We start from the raw sequence: 13,594 nt of genomic DNA, 5'->3' as shown, positions 1-13,594 counted from the left end.
TCGAGTTTGTTGATTGTTACAAATACCTTGGCTTATGGTTGGACTCATCCCTCTGCTTGACTCCCCACATAAAACACATAGTCAAAAGTCAAATCTCGTCTTAGCTTCCTCTATCGCAATAAGGCCTCCTTCACCCGTGCAGCTTGACACTCTCTTGTCAAAATGACCATCCTGCCCATTTTTTATTATGGCAACACCATCTATAGGATGGCATCCCATTCCACTCTCAGTAAGCTGGACCCTCTTCACCACTCCGCCATCTTCGCCACAGGTGCGCACTTCTCTACTCACCACTGTGACTTGGATAAATGAATTGACTGGACATCTCTCCGTACCCGACGACTCCACCATTGGTTTCACCTCATTTACAAATCCATACTCGGTATGTCACCTCCTTATCTTTCCTCCCTTCTGCACCATCATCATTGTTCCCTCAATCTAAGGTCCAGTAATCTTATCAAATTCACCATCCCCAAAGCCCGTACAGTTTTTGGTCGCAACTCTTTCCACTTCTCTGCAGCCTATGATTGGAATACTATACAAAATACCCATAAACTCATCACATCATTCACAGTTTTCAAACATAAATTGCAACAAGTTTTGACTGACTCTTGCAGCTGTTAGTTTAAGCATGTTGTCATATTGTATAGTTTTAACTGTTTTTGGTTGTTGTTGTTTTATTTTTTGATTGTGTAATATCTATATTACCTTGTTTTATTTATTTATTTATTTATTTATTTATTTATTTATTTATTTATTTATTTATTTTTTAGCACCCTGTCCCCCACCCCCCTCAAAGAGCCATTGTTCTTTGGGTCAGGCCACAGTTGTAAATAAGAACTTGTTCTTAATTGTTTGCCTAGTTAAATAAAGGTTAAATAAAAAAAAATGAATAAAACACACATCCCACAATGCCTTTCAGCCACAGTGGCTTTCATCTGAGGGACAAAAAGAATGGTTCTTGTGTTCACCAATGTGATGCGGTAAACAAATTTAATGATACACATGTTTTCATGACTAACACATTTAATTCTCAGAATTATACAGGAGTGAGCCTGCCCCCCTATTTGTCATATTCTTTCATTTATCATGTTACTTAAATCGAAAACAGTGCATCATGTCTCTCTTTGTGGAACATCATAAATGTGTCATATTTTGGATAACAATGTCACTTTTGAAGAGAAAAAATATTTGAAATGAAAACTAAAGAAAGTAGGCAAAGTCGAAGTTGAACCGTAGCTGCTTGCTTTTAAATCACTAATGGGTTTTTCTGAGATGCAGAGAAGTTTTTTTTTTTTTTTTTAAGTACCCCCCACACTATATAATTTCCTAGTAGTTTGTTGGTGCTCTTCTGCCTCCTTGTTGCCCTTGAGTGTTTTTGTGTATACACAGTACGCAGTTTCTGGTTCATCAGGCATAGTGTATATATATATATATATATATATAATTTCGACTCTGTCTTTACCAATTAGTTCTGCAAAGTGACGAGCCGTGAAAGAAAGCAACGTGGATAAAATTCACGATGTAATGCTGCAATATTAATTAAAAGTTTAATAATTGCGGCACAGTGGGGCATTGGGTAGCACGTCCGCCTCAGTTAGGAGGGTGCGGGTTTAACACCACCTCCTGTCACGTCTTGTGTCCACTCCTCGTCGTTTCCTTGTGTGTCAGTGTTGTCATAGTTTCCGTTCGCGTCTCTGTCCTGCATCAGTGCACTCGCCCCTCCCTGCCTGTCCTACCTGTAATCACTGTAATCGCCGTCATCTGCCTCTCGTTACCAGTCTTGTATTTAAATCCTGTCTGTGCATCACTCCCTGTCGGATCATTCTGTTGCTACCCTCTGTCACTGCTGTTATTCTGTTAAGCCTCTGTTGGTCTGTTAGCCTGTTCTGTTAAACCGCTGTCCCCTCTGTTATTCTGTTAAGCCTCTGTTAGTCTGTCAATCTGTTGTTCAGTCAGTCTGCCTCTGTTAAGTCTCTGTTAGTCCGTATATGTTAGCGCGCTGCCTGTTAGCCCGTCCTAGTGTCCTCCCGGTTTGCCTGTCCTTTTAGTTCCTGCCGGTTAGTCCTACCATGCTTGTTTGTTCCCCTCATCCTCTCTTCCGCCACCCTTTTCCCTCAATAAACCCTGGTCCAAGCTGCATTTGGTCACCATGCTCTATTCCGCATGTGACACCTCCGGCCCTCCCTGTGTGGAGTTTGCATGTTCTCCCTCTGCCCGCATGGGTTTTCTCCGGGTACTCCGCTTTCCTCCCACATCCCAAAAACTAGCTTGGTAGGCCGATTGAACACTCCAAATTGCCACTAGGTGTGAGTGCGGATAGTTGTTCATCCCTGTGTGCAACTGCAATTTGCTGGCAACCGGTTCAGGGTGTCCCCCGACTACTGCCTGATGACTGCTGGGATAGGCTCCAGCATGCCCGCAACCCCCATGGGGACAAGCAGTATAGAGGATGGCTGGATGGATGGATGGATGGAAGGAAGGAAGGAAGGAAGGAAGGAAGGAAGGAAGGAAGGAAGGAAGGAAGGAAGGACGGAAGGAAGGAAGGAAGCAAGGAAGGAAGGATAATTTCATTACTCTAGTGGGCGAGTAGACAAGTAAAAGAAGTAGAGACGTTCCTGAGTGGGCTTGAACCACCAACCTTTCAGTTAACAGCCAAATGTGCTAACCAATACTACCTAAGAGACATGCTACCTAAAATATTAATCTGAATGTAAAGGCTTCTGACCTGACATAGTCAGATCTTGCTTGGAGTTGGAACAGAAAAAGACATGAGATTCAAGACTGCATAAATTGTGTGACGTAGTATTGTACAGTGGCCTGCAATAAACGATGCATCGGCCTTTGCTCATTCGATACAAATCCAAAGTTTAGATATTAACACACATACATTATTAGGTAGACTGCAACTACCAACCTTTTGATGAAGAGCCAAACATACAAACCAAGTTGGCTTCAGAGTCATGGAAGAGAGTTTAGGCTGTCACTACTGGTAAAGAAAGTCAACTGTCGGTAAACTGATTCACTTAAAATGACCACCTGGCAATTTAAACACGGTCTCATCATTAACCATGGCCATTTATGTAGTTTCATTCACAATGAAAGTTAAAGCTGTGACTTTGCTGCAAATAGAAGAAATCCCTGGATGGGGTTGAACAACCAACCTTTCGGTTAACAGCCTACCGCGCTAACCAGTTGTGCCACAGAGACTTGCCTCTGTGAGTTTGATTCGGCTTTCAAGGGATAGTGATCTGCCCAACGCGGGCACGTGAAATTCAACTTGTATGAATTGTCTGACTCACAGAAGCTTGAAAAGAACAATGGTGCCAATCCTGTATCATGGGCCTCAGAGGGATGAATCTGAATTTTGGGTGTTACGTTAAAATTGTTTAAGAAAGCCCATTGACTCTCAATTTACAAAATTGAAGTTGACATATCACGTAAGGGTATATTGTGGAAAATTAATTATGTGCTCTTCAGCAACAATAACATTTGCATAGTTTCCATCCACAGGAATAGTTGACTCTGTGACCCAGAGCCAAAGATCAAGTCCTCCCAACACAAAAGATCGACGCGCCTGGGTGGGCTCGAACCACCAACCTTTCAGTTAACAGCCGAATGCACTAACCGATTGCGCCACAGAGACATAATATTGAAGATGTTAATCTGATTTTAAAGGCTTCTGACCTGAAATTGTCCGATATGGCTTAGAGTTGGACCAGAAAAAGGCATGGGATTCAAGACAGCATAAATTTTGTGACGTAGGACTGTACAGTGGCCTGTAGGAAACGATGCATGGGGACTTGCTCATTCGATACAAATCCACAGTTTTGATATTAGCACAGACATTATTAGGTAGGCTGCAACAACCAACTTCTTGATGAAGAGCCAAACATACGAACCAAGTTGGCTTCAGAGTCATGGAAGAGAGTTTAGAATGTCACTATTGGTAAAGAAAGACAACTGCCGTCTAACTGCTAAGCTCTTCAGCAACCACAACCTTTGCATAGTTTCCATCCACAGGAATAGTTGACTCTGTGACCCAGAGCCAAAGATCAAGTCCTCCCAACACAAAAGAAAGACGTCCCTGGGTGGGCTCGAACCACCAACCTTTCAGTTAACAGCCGAATGCGCTAACCGATTGCGCCACAGAGACATAATACTGAAGTTGTTAATCTGATTTTAAAGGCTTCTGACCTGAAATTGTCCAATGGCTTAGAGTTGGACCAGAAAAAGGCATGGGATTCAAGACTGCATAAATTGTGTGACGTAGGACTGTACAGTGGCCTGTAGGAAACGATGCATGGGGACTTGCTCATTCGATACAAATCCACAGTTTTGATATTAGCACAGACATTATTAGGTAGGCTGCAACAACCAACTTCTTGATGAAGAGCCAAACATACGAACCAAGTCGGCTTCAGAGTCATGGAAGAGAGTTTAGAATGTCACTATTGGTAAAGAAAGACAACTGCCGTAAAACTGCTAAGATCTTCAGCAACCACAACATTTGCATAGTTTGCATCCACAGGGATAGTTGACTCTGTGATCCAGATCCAAAGATCAAGTCCTCCCAACACAGAAGAGAGGCGTCCCTGGGTGGGTTCAAAAACCTTTCAGTTAACAGCCAAATGCGTTAACCGATTGCGCCACAGAGACATGCTACTGAAGATGTTATTCTGATTTTAAAGGCTTCTGATTTATACTCAGGAGCGACGTGAATTTTTTTGCAAATTTTCAAAATTCAAAAATCCGTGATGTAGTGAAACCGCGATAAACGAACCGCGATGTAGCAAGGGATTACTGTCATTTGACCTGTAAGTGACGTCAGCAGCGCGGCGGTTGTTACATAACGACAAAGGATTCTATCACGGGATGATGAAGATGACGAAGGGCGCCACGTTTGAACGATTTAATGATTTGGAGTGACACAAGGTTTGAAAAACATATTTATGTTATAGTTATTTGATATATTTTATTTCGTGTAGCAACTTGTATATGTTTTTATTGTTGCAGTTCAGTTGTTGTTGGCTCGTTTTGTTAAATAAAGAGCCGTTTACCAAACCCAAGTGTTTCCTGGTACTTTGTTAACACTACAATATAGGTGTATACTAGAGCTGTGCGGCGCGCACGCGGCGTTGTTGACATAAAGGATGGGGAATTTAATCGATGGATTTAATGATTAGGAGTGACACAGATGGTTTGATAATATTGTTGTTATATGATAGTTATTTGAAATATACTTTATATATCGTTATATGGGTCTGTGGAATAATTAGAAATGCAACTTACGAGTCCGACGTCAGCGGCGCATATGTGGCGCATACGCGGCATTGTTTACATAAATGACGATCGATGGATTTAATGAATTGGAGTGACACAGATGGTTTGATAAACGTGTTATTTATGTAATACTTATTTGAATAACTCTGAATGTTACTCAGGCCCGTTCTCACCTCCTCGTTTGCGTATATGTCACATTAGCATACCGTATCGTTTAGCCTGTTGTTGCTGGTTCATGTCTGTTCTTGGTATTGGATTTTGCCCCAAAAGTGCGACTTATACTCCAGTGCGACTTACATATGTTTTTTTTCACTTTATTGTGCATTTTATGGCTGGTGCGATTTATACTCCGGTGCGACTTATAGTCCGAAAATTATGGTAGTTTCTTTCACAATGAAAGTTAAAGCTGTGACTTTGATGCAAATAGAAGGAAGAGACATATAGACGTCCCTGGGTGGGGTTGAACCACCAACCTCTCGGTTAACAGCCGAATGCGCTAACCGATTGCGCCACAGAGACCTTCCGTTCTACATTTGATATATGCTCTTCAGCAACCAAAACATTTGCATAGTTTCCATCCACAGGGATAAATGACTGTGACACTGATCCAAACATCAAGTCTTCCCAATACAAAACTGATCCGTCCCTGGGTGGGGTTGAACCACCAACCTCTCGGTTAACAGCCGAACGCGCTAACCGATTGCGCCACAGAGACCTTCTGTTGTACATTTGATTTAGTTTTTAAGGGATAGTGATCTGGCAGTATCTAAACCGGGCACGAGATTCAACTCACATGAATTCTGTCTCACAGAAGCTAGGAAAGAATAATGGTGCCGATTCTGTATCATGGGCCTCAGAGCGGTGAATCAGAATTTTGGGTAGTACTATAAAATTGGTTAGGAAGGCCAATTCACGTTCGACGTACAAAATTGAAATCAACGTATCACTTAAGGGTATATTTTGGAACAAGGTAATCGTGTGCTCTTCAGCAACCAATACATTTGCATAGTTTCCGTCCACAGGGATAAATGACTGTGACCCAGATCCAAACATCAAGTCTTCCCAACACAAAAGGGATCCGTCCCTGGGTGGGGTTGAACCACCAACCTTTCGGTTAACAGCCGAATGCGCTAACCGATTGCGCCACAGAGACCTTCTGTTCTACATTTGTTTTAGTTTTTAAGGGAAAGTGATCTGGCAGTATCTAAACCGGGCACGAGATTCAACTCACATGAATTCTGTCTCACAGAAGCTAGGAAAGAATAATGGTGCCGATTCTGTATCATTGGCCTCAGAGCGGTGAATCTGAATTTTGGGTAGTACTATAAAATTGGTTAGGAAGGCCAATTCACGTTCGACGAAAAAAGTTGAAATCAACGTATCACGTAAGGGTATATTTTGGAACAAGGTAATCGTGTGCTCTTCAGCAACCAATACATTTGCATAGTTTCCGTCCACAGGGATAAATGACTGTGACCCAGATCCAAACATCAAGTCTTCCCAACACAAAAGGGATCCGTCCCTGGGTGGGGTTGAACCACCAACCTTTCGGTTAACAGCCGAATGCGCTAACGATTGCGCCACAGAGACCTTCTGTTCTACATTTGATTTAGTTTTTAAGGGATAGTGATCTGGCAGTATCTAAACCGGTCACGAGATTCAACATGAATTCTGTCTCACAGAAGCTAGGAAAGAATAATGGTGCCGATTCTGTATCATGGGCCTCAGAGCGGTGAATCTGAATTTTGGGTAGTACTATAAAATTGGTTAGATTCAAGAGATTCAAGATTCAAGAGTTTTTTATTCGCCATGTTTGAGCGTGCCAAACAAGGAATTTGACTTCGGTAAATCACAGCCTCTGTTCAACATTTAGGTGACTAACAACAACACTCAGGACATGTGAAGAACGAAAGATATTCTCAAACACCCCCTGATCTTAAACTCCCAAGAGGGCAAGGAAAAACTCAAAACTCCAGCTAGGGGAAATGAGAAACCTTGAGAAGAGACCACAGATGGGAGGGTCCCTCTTCTAGGATGACCAGGCTGCAATGGATGCAGAGAGGACACATAGTACAAACAGTGTAGACAAAAAAAGGTGTGGCAAGCGGGATGTTATTGCACAGTAATGACTCTGAGACTCTAAGAGTGGTGTGAGTTCATCAGAGCGACAGCCTGGGGGAAGAAGCTGTCTCTGTGTCTGCTGGTTTTAGTGTACAGAGCTCTATAACGGCGTCCGGAGGGGAGTAGTTCAAACAGGCTGCAACCTGGGTGCGAAGGGTCTGTTGAGATGTTACTTGCACGTTTCCTGGTCCTGGACAGGTACAAGTCTTGGATAGATGGGAGAAAAGTTAGGAAGGCCAATTCACGTTCGACGTACAAAATTGAAATCCACGTATCACGTAAGGGTATATTTTGGAACAAGGTAATCGTGTGCTCTTCAGCAACCAATACATTTGCATAGTTTCCGTCCACAGGGATAAATGACTGTGACCCAGATCCAAACATCAAGTCTTCCCAACACAAAAGGGATCCGTCCCTGGGTGGGGTTGAACCACCAACCTTTCGGTTAACAGCCAAATGCGCTAACCGATTGCACCACAGAGACCTTCTGTTCTACATTTGATTTAGTTTTTAAGGGATAGTGATCTGGCAGTATCTAAACCGGGCACGAGATTCAACTCACATGAATTCTGTCTCACAGAAGCTAGGAAAGAATAATGGTGCCGATTCTGTATCATGGGCCTCAGAGCGGTGAATCTGAATTTTGGGTAGTACTATAAAATTGGTTAGGAAGGCCAATTCACGTTCGACGTACAAAATTGAAATCAACGTATCACGTATGGGTATATTTTGGAACAAGGTAATCGTGTGCTCTTCAGCAACCAATACATTTGCATAGTTTCCGTCCACAGGGATAAATGACTGTGACCCAGATCCAAACATCAAGTCTTCCCAACACAAAAGGGATCCGTCCCTGGGTGGGGTTGAACCACCAACCTTTCGGTTAACAGCCGAATGCGCTAACCGATTGCGCCACAAAAACCTTCTGTTCTACATTTGATTTAGTTTTTAAGGGATAGTGATCTGGCAGTATCTAAACCGGGCACGAGATTCAACTCACATGAATTCTGTCTCACAGAAGCTAGGAAAGAATAATGGTGCCGATTCTGTATCATGGGCCTCAGAGCGGTGAATCTGAATTTTGGGTAGTACTATAAAATTGGGGCGGCTCGGTGGCGCACTGGGTAGCACGTCCGCCTCACAGTTAGGAGGGTGCGGGTTCGATTCCACCTCCGGCCCTCCCTGTGTGGAGTTTGCATGTTCTCCCCGGGCCCGCGTGGGTTTTCTCCGGGCACTCCGGTTTCCTCCCACATTCCAAAAACATGCTTGGTAGGCCGATTGAAGACTCCAAATTGTCCCTAGGTGTGAGTGTGAGTGCGATTGGTTGTCTGTCTCTGTGTGCCCTGCGATTGGCTGGCAACCAGTTCAGGGTGTCCCCCGCCTACTGCCCGATGACGGCTGGGATAGGCTCCAGCACGCCCGCGACCCCCGTGGGGACTAAGCGGTTCAGAAAATGGATGGATGGATGGGACTATAAAATTGGTTAGGAAGGCCAATTCACGTTCGACGTACAAAATTGAAATCAACGTATCACGTAAGGGTATATTTTGGAACAAGGTAATCGTGTGCTCTTCAGCAACCAAAACATTTGCATAGTTTCCGTCCACACCGATAAATGACTGTGACCCAGATCCAAACATCAAGTCTTCCCAACACAAAAGGGATCCGTCCCTGGGTGGGGTTGAACCACCAACCTTTCGGTTAACAGCCGAATGCGCTAACCGATTGCGCCACAGAGACCTTCTGTTCTACATTTGATTTAGTTTTTAAGGGATAGTGATCTGGCAGTATCTAGCCCGGGCACGAGATTCAACTCACATGAATTCTGTCTCACAGAAGCTAGGAAAGAATAATGGTGCCGATTCTGTATCATGGGCCTCAGAGCGGTGAATCTGAATTTTGGGTAGTACTATAAAATTGGTTAGGAAGGCCAATTCACGTTCGACGAAAAAAGTTGAAATCAACGTATCACGTAAGGGTATATTTTGGAACAAGGTAATCGTGTGCTCTTCAGCAACCAATACATTTGCATAGCTTCCGTCCACAGGGATAAATGACTGTGACCCAGATCCAAACATCAAGTCTTCCCAACACAAAAGGGATCCGTCCCTGGGTGGGGTTGAACCACCAACCTTTCGGTTAACAGCCGAATGCGCTAACCGATTGCGCCGCAGAGACCTTCTGTTCTACATTTGATTTAGTTTTTAAGGGATAGTGATCTGGCAGTATCTAAACCGGGCACGAGATTCAACTCACATGAATTCTGTCTCACAGAAGCTAGGAAAGAATAATGGTGCCGATTCTGTATCATGGGCCTCAGAGCGGTGAATCTGAATTTTGGGTAGTACTATAAAATTGGTTAGGAAGGCCAATTCACGTTCGACGTACAAAATTGAAATCAACGTATCACGTAAGGGTATATTTTGGAACAAGGTAATCGTGTGCTCTTCAGCAACCAAAACATTTGCATAGTTTCCGTCCACACGGATAAATGACTGTGACCCAGATCCAAACATCAAGTCTTCCCAACACAAAAGGGATCCGTCCCTGGGTGGGGTTGAACCACCAACCTTTCGGTTAACGGCCGAATGCGCTAACCGATTGCGCCACAGAGACCTTCTGCTGTACATTTGATTTAGGTTTTAGGGGATAGTGATCTGGCAGTATCTAAACCGGGCACATGAGATTCAACTCACATGAATTCTGTCTCACAGAAGCTAGTAAAGAATAATAGTGCCGATTCTGTATCATGGGCCTCAGAGCGGTGAATCTGAATTTTGGGTAGTACTATAACATTGGTTAGGAAGGCCAATTCACGTTCGACGTACAAAATTGAAATAAACGTATCACGTAAGGGTATATTTTGGAACAAGGTAATCGTGTGCTCTTCAGCAACCAAAACATTTGCATAGTTTCCATCCACAGGGATAAATGACTGTGACACTGATCCAAACATCAAGTCTTCCCAACACAAAAGGGATCCGTCCCTGGGTGGGGTTGAACCACCAACCTTTCGGTTAACAGCCGAATGCGCTAACCGATTGCGCCACAGAGACCTTCTGTTCTACATTTGGTTTAGTTTTTAAGGGATAGTGATCTGGCAGTATCTAAACCGGGCACGAGATTCAACTCACATGAATTCTGTCTCACAGAAGCTAGGAAAGAATAATGGTGCCGATTCTGTATCATGGGCCTCAGAGCGGTGAATCTGAATTTTGGGTAGTACTATAAAATTGGTTAGGAAGGCCAATTCACGTTCGACGTACAAAATTGAAATCAACGTATCACTTAAGGGTATATTTTGGAACAAGGTAATCGTGTGCTCTTCAGCAACCAAAACATTAGCATAGTTTCCATCCACAGGGATAAATGACTGTGATCCAGATCCAAATATCAAGTCTTCCCAACACAGAAGGGATCCGTCCCTGGGTGGGGTTGAACCACCAACCTTTCGGTTAACAGCCGAATGCGCTAACCGATTGCGCCACAGAGACCTTCTGTTGTACATTTGATTTAGTTTTTAAGGGATATTGATCTGGCAGTATCTAAACCGGGCACATGAGATTGAACTCACATGAATTCTGTCTCACAGAAGCTAGGAAAGAATAATGGTGCCGATTCTGTATCATGGGCCTCAGAGCGGTGAATCTGAATTTTGGGTAGTACTATAAAATTGGTTAGGAAGGCCAATTCACGTTCGACGTACAAAATTGAAATCAACGTATCACTTAAGGGTATATTTTGGAACAAGGTAATCGTGTGCTCTTCAGCAACCAAAACATTTGCATAGTTTCCATCCACAGGGATAAATGACTGTGACCCAGATCCAAACATCAAGTCTTCCCAACACAAAAGGGATCCGTCCCTGGGTGGGGTCGAACCACCAACCTTTCAGTTAACAGCCGAACGCGCTAACCGATTGCGCCACAGAGACATGTGACAAAAGAGAGTAATCTGAAGTTAAAGGCTTCTTACCTGATATTGTCCAATTGGCTTAGAGTTGGAACAGACAAAGACACATGGTATCCATCCATCCATCCCTCCATCCATCCATCCATCCATCCATCCATCCATCCATCCATCCATCCATCCATCCATCCATCCATCCATCCATCCATCCATCCATCCATCCATCCATCCATCTGTACCTCTTGTCTCCACGAGGGTCGCGGGCCTATCCCAGCAGTCATTGGGGAGTAGGTGGGGGACACCCTGAACTGGTTGCCAGCCAATCCCGGAGCACACAGAGACGAACAACCATTGGTAAAGAAAGCCAAATGTTGTTGAACTGTTATAGATGGATGGTTGGAATGTCCTTTTAACCTGAGTACGACTCATCAAGAATTTTGAAAACTGGATGATGAGTTCTTCGAAATAGATTTCAAAATAAAATAACATTAGTAGTAAATAAGAAAATAAAGCCCTTTTTTATATATATATATATATATTTTTGCATGGAACATCCGGTTTAAAAACAAGAACCTTAAAGTTAAATTAGAGTAAAACCACATTGCTTCATTATTTTTCCTATTCATATTTGTCATATTAGCTCGTACGGGTCAAAATTCCGAAGGGTTTCAAATTCAATGTGTGAAAATTATTGTAACATTTCACTCATCCTAAATTTTCAACTTAAACAGCATAAATGAGATATTATTCACATGAAGAGCAGTGTGGGCAGAGGAGTCGTGTATTTAAATCATCAGTCTTTTTTGTGAATTAATTTGTTGTGGAGGATTTAAGAGGCATTTGAAGTGCTTATGGAATGTTTTTTTAATTCCACAAATGTGGCAGCCACTTGCGATTATGTAAAAAAATAAATGATACTTTTAAGATCCGACCTATTAATAAGTCAGCCAATATTAGATCTATTAAAATTGGACCTTTTCTTGTATACATTAGCATATTACAACATAAGACAAAGATGACATTGAAGCATTCTTAACCGTAAAAAAAAGGCAAAAAAGATCATGATTGTTCTCTCTATTGTAAAGTTAAACAGTTATGGGCATCAAGCAAGTTTTTTTTTTTTCCTCTCATTTCCACAACAGTAGTCTCTTTGAAGATGCTAAATTCCTCCCAAATTTCTAAATCATGCACAGTAAAATAATTGAAGAAAAAAAAAGCTCATATATTTGAACGTAAGCGTGAACGGTTGTTCGTGTCCTCCGATGAACTGGTGACCAGTCAACAAGGTTAGGCTTTAATGAATGAATACATAGCTGCACATCATCATGGTTATAGGAGATGCATCAGGAGTCACTGCATGTACTATTCTTGCTCTATCACTCTGCCTCTGTCTGTCTCTCTACCTCACGGTCTCACACACGCACACATGCACAGTTGGCGCTTTCAGCGATAATAACTCAACCGAGGTTTTGGCCCTCTTTATGAAAATAATCTGGCTTCAGGATTCCAATCACATCGAAACATTTTAAAAAGATTACAGCCACAATAGTTTTAATTGTTACCTCAAGCTTCGGGTTAATGACACTGGTGTATTCCACATTTGTTTATCATAAACTGGGTTGCAAGGTGTGATGTGTTCTGATCAGAGAGCGTGGTCTACATTTTTCTGCTCCTTGAATTAATTATATTGCACGTGATAGATATACATTTTACATGCACGGAATAAAATGAGAAAGATAATGGTTAGTTGCACCGCTTTTGCAGCTATAACAGATTTTGGACTATTTCTGTGGGAACAGCTGCCCATTCATTCAGCATTTGTTAAATCAGAGGTTACTGGCGTTGGAAGACAGAGCCTGGCTCATATTATCTGTTCGTGATAATCCCAAAGGTGTGTGATGGGGTGAGGTCACTGCTGCCAAGTTTTTCCACATTAAAGTCATGTCAATACAGAACATGCTTGGCGCGTCAGGGTACGGAATAAATGAGGCCCTTTTCTAAAATTGTTGTAAGCAAATAATTGTGTAAAATGTCTCATAAGATTAAGAATTTAGAATAAAAAGAAATAGTGAAAATGGTATCTATAAATACTACATTCATAACTTCATGAATAAAACAAAAATGACAAGCACATTATTGCAAAGTCAGATATCTTGTCTTTTTGCGGGGTCCAGCCAGAGAACTTTATTCGCATCACACACTACATTGCCATATCAAATGCTGTACAATGAGAAATAATTTTCTGCCACAGAGAATTTGATCGATTTAGGTTAGACTCGGC

The 13,594-nt window shown here is 42.5% G+C and overlaps 14 non-coding genes across 14 annotated transcripts; all 14 read right to left on the bottom strand.

Moving 5' to 3' along the window:
* Window positions 1–3,572: 3,572 nt before the first annotated feature.
* trnan-guu (transfer RNA asparagine (anticodon GUU)) lies at window positions 3,573–3,646 on the bottom strand. Its single transcript has one exon. It is a non-coding gene; the product is annotated as a tRNA-Asn (tRNA).
* A 436-nt stretch (window positions 3,647–4,082) lies between these two features.
* trnan-guu (transfer RNA asparagine (anticodon GUU)) lies at window positions 4,083–4,156 on the bottom strand. Its single transcript has one exon. It is a non-coding gene; the product is annotated as a tRNA-Asn (tRNA).
* A 1,572-nt stretch (window positions 4,157–5,728) lies between these two features.
* trnan-guu (transfer RNA asparagine (anticodon GUU)) lies at window positions 5,729–5,802 on the bottom strand. Its single transcript has one exon. It is a non-coding gene; the product is annotated as a tRNA-Asn (tRNA).
* Window positions 5,803–5,924: 122 nt separating this feature from the next.
* trnan-guu (transfer RNA asparagine (anticodon GUU)) lies at window positions 5,925–5,998 on the bottom strand. The gene has a single exon. It is a non-coding gene; the product is annotated as a tRNA-Asn (tRNA).
* Window positions 5,999–6,362: 364 nt separating this feature from the next.
* Window positions 6,363–6,436, bottom strand: trnan-guu (transfer RNA asparagine (anticodon GUU)). Its single transcript has one exon. It is a non-coding gene; the product is annotated as a tRNA-Asn (tRNA).
* A 364-nt stretch (window positions 6,437–6,800) lies between these two features.
* trnan-guu (transfer RNA asparagine (anticodon GUU)) lies at window positions 6,801–6,873 on the bottom strand. Its single transcript has one exon. It is a non-coding gene; the product is annotated as a tRNA-Asn (tRNA).
* A 941-nt stretch (window positions 6,874–7,814) lies between these two features.
* On the bottom strand, window positions 7,815–7,888 carry trnan-guu (transfer RNA asparagine (anticodon GUU)). Its single transcript has one exon. It is a non-coding gene; the product is annotated as a tRNA-Asn (tRNA).
* A 364-nt stretch (window positions 7,889–8,252) lies between these two features.
* Window positions 8,253–8,326, bottom strand: trnan-guu (transfer RNA asparagine (anticodon GUU)). The gene has a single exon. It is a non-coding gene; the product is annotated as a tRNA-Asn (tRNA).
* A 744-nt stretch (window positions 8,327–9,070) lies between these two features.
* Window positions 9,071–9,144, bottom strand: trnan-guu (transfer RNA asparagine (anticodon GUU)). Its single transcript has one exon. It is a non-coding gene; the product is annotated as a tRNA-Asn (tRNA).
* Window positions 9,145–9,508: 364 nt separating this feature from the next.
* On the bottom strand, window positions 9,509–9,582 carry trnan-guu (transfer RNA asparagine (anticodon GUU)). Its single transcript has one exon. It is a non-coding gene; the product is annotated as a tRNA-Asn (tRNA).
* Window positions 9,583–9,946: 364 nt separating this feature from the next.
* On the bottom strand, window positions 9,947–10,020 carry trnan-guu (transfer RNA asparagine (anticodon GUU)). The gene has a single exon. It is a non-coding gene; the product is annotated as a tRNA-Asn (tRNA).
* A 366-nt stretch (window positions 10,021–10,386) lies between these two features.
* On the bottom strand, window positions 10,387–10,460 carry trnan-guu (transfer RNA asparagine (anticodon GUU)). Its single transcript has one exon. It is a non-coding gene; the product is annotated as a tRNA-Asn (tRNA).
* A 364-nt stretch (window positions 10,461–10,824) lies between these two features.
* trnan-guu (transfer RNA asparagine (anticodon GUU)) lies at window positions 10,825–10,898 on the bottom strand. Its single transcript has one exon. It is a non-coding gene; the product is annotated as a tRNA-Asn (tRNA).
* Window positions 10,899–11,264: 366 nt separating this feature from the next.
* Window positions 11,265–11,338, bottom strand: trnan-guu (transfer RNA asparagine (anticodon GUU)). The gene has a single exon. It is a non-coding gene; the product is annotated as a tRNA-Asn (tRNA).
* Between the last annotated feature and the right edge of the window lie 2,256 nt (window positions 11,339–13,594).

Source organism: Syngnathus scovelli, chromosome 5 (assembly GCF_024217435.2).
Source record: "Syngnathus scovelli strain Florida chromosome 5, RoL_Ssco_1.2, whole genome shotgun sequence".
In the NCBI taxonomy this organism is placed as follows: domain Eukaryota; kingdom Metazoa; phylum Chordata; class Actinopteri; order Syngnathiformes; family Syngnathidae; genus Syngnathus; species Syngnathus scovelli.
Note: the sequence above shows the minus strand (reverse complement) of the source record. Positions and strands in the feature narration are given on the sequence as shown.